The sequence below is a fragment of the Geospiza fortis genome, unplaced genomic scaffold (assembly GCF_000277835.1).
Source record: "Geospiza fortis unplaced genomic scaffold, GeoFor_1.0 C13628913, whole genome shotgun sequence".
Taxonomy (NCBI): Eukaryota; Metazoa; Chordata; class Aves; order Passeriformes; family Thraupidae; genus Geospiza; species Geospiza fortis.
This window is the reverse complement of record NW_005058816.1, coordinates 1-1,753: the sequence shown is the minus strand read 5'-3', so window position 1 is coordinate 1,753 and position 1,753 is coordinate 1. Positions and strand designations below refer to the sequence as shown.

At 39.4% G+C, this 1,753-nt stretch overlaps 1 long non-coding RNA gene across 1 annotated transcript; it reads right to left on the bottom strand.

Annotated features, from left to right (window-relative positions):
• Positions 1-968: 968 nt before the first annotated feature.
• Positions 969-1,680, bottom strand: LOC115949415. The gene is made up of 2 exons (XR_004082884.1): positions 1,570-1,680; positions 969-1,200 (listed from the first exon to the last, which is right to left on the bottom strand). It is a non-coding gene; the product is annotated as an uncharacterized LOC115949415 (long non-coding RNA).
• Positions 1,681-1,753: the final 73 nt, after the last annotated feature.

Below are 1,753 nucleotides of genomic sequence, written 5' to 3'. Positions count from 1 at the left end.
TTGTTTTGTTTTGTTATTGTCTTACCAGTATCTCTTAAGTTGGCAAAGTGACCCTGACTGGAGAACCATTTCTAATCAAGGATTTAGTAATGCAGAGCAGTTAACCTGAGCAGGCACTGGAGCTGGGCTGTGGCTGTGCTGGGGTGGCCTTCAGGACAATGTGGTTCTGTGCTGTGCTGTACAGACCCCTTGGCTGCAGGATAAACTCATTGGAATGGGGGAGCTGGTAGGCAGCTCCCTATGGCAGTAACACCACTTGTGTGTCCTTGCCTTTAGCTGAGACTTCAGCAGATGTTCTCATGGGAATGTCCTTTTTGTTTGACAGCAGACACAATTAACAGTTTTAAGAAAATCCTGTAAGAGCTTGATGTGGTAACCTTTCCACATATGGGATCTACATGTCATGCTGCACCCTGGACAGAGGCGCACCCAATGGGATGTAACATTATCCTCTTTATAGTGTCAGTTTTACCCTGTTGCATTTTAAACCCTATTTTACAGAGTATGAGTGCCTTTCTTAGTACCAGTTTAATGAACCAGCACCTCATGGTGCAAAACAAGTAGTAATTTTTTGGGTAAATCCATTATCAAAGCAAGCAATTTATTCTTGAACTTCAGCTAATCAGTAGCAGTCTTTAAAGACTGTAAAACAGATTTAGTTTCTACATGAATCATAGTTTCTTGGAAGTTATTTTTCAGTGTCTTTAGTGGTATACTTTTTACTTCCCTACAGATGACAGAAAAAACCAGATTTTCAGGATTGCAGTGCATTGGTCCAGTGAGGACCATGCTTGGAGCATGACAGCCCCTCCACTGGGACAGTAACTCTATGCCCTGAGCACAGTGGAATTCAGTAAGTCTCACATGTTGTCATTCAGGATTTGTTCATAGCCTGTACCAGTTTCCCACTGTTAAGAAAAGAGCAGTTAAGGAAAAGTCATAAGGAAAGTCCCCAGTTCATCCAGAAATTATAAAGCCAGATTCTTAAAATATTTTATTAAAAAGTTAAAATCTTGTCTCTGATAAAAACTGTTATGACAGTTTGCCTGTAACACCTGAATGTGTAAAGCTAACACAATTCAGACAAAATTTGAAAATTAAGGGCATAAAATTAGAAGTAGCTTTGGAGTGGTTCTCCCAAAATGACTTCCAGTTGTTGAATTGTCTTCTGACATTGCTGTTCAACTTCTTCACATTCATCTAGAAAAAGAAATTGAGCAGGAATTACAAGGCTACCCAAGGAAGGCTTCACCATCAAGGCTAGAACCATCCTAAAACACCGTATTTGAAATTATTATTCAGGAATATTTTGTCACTGAACTAGGCAAACTCTTTCTGCTAACAGTGATCTAAAACTTGCACATGGGGAGATGTGCAAAGGCTACAACACTGAAGAAGCCACCATAATTTAACTGAACTTCATGAGTGTTTAACATAATCCATTTTAGTTTGCATTTTACACAGTATAAGCTACCATATACAAATTCATAAGATTTATAGCAGTTATAACAGTGAGCCTGTCTGAATCTGAAATTGAAATGAGTCACTAATGCCAGTTTAGAACATTACCTTCCATAAGCTCAGCTAAGAATGGAATAGATTCTGGTAGCAGGACCAGGTAGTTCTCCTTCAGTTTTTGTGCGACTTCTATCAAAGCAAGCAGGGCAGCAAATCGGACCTAAATCAAAACAATTAGGTAAGGAAACAAACACTACAGTATAGTTCCAAGTTTTCCCCCACCTCTACCTTCCTT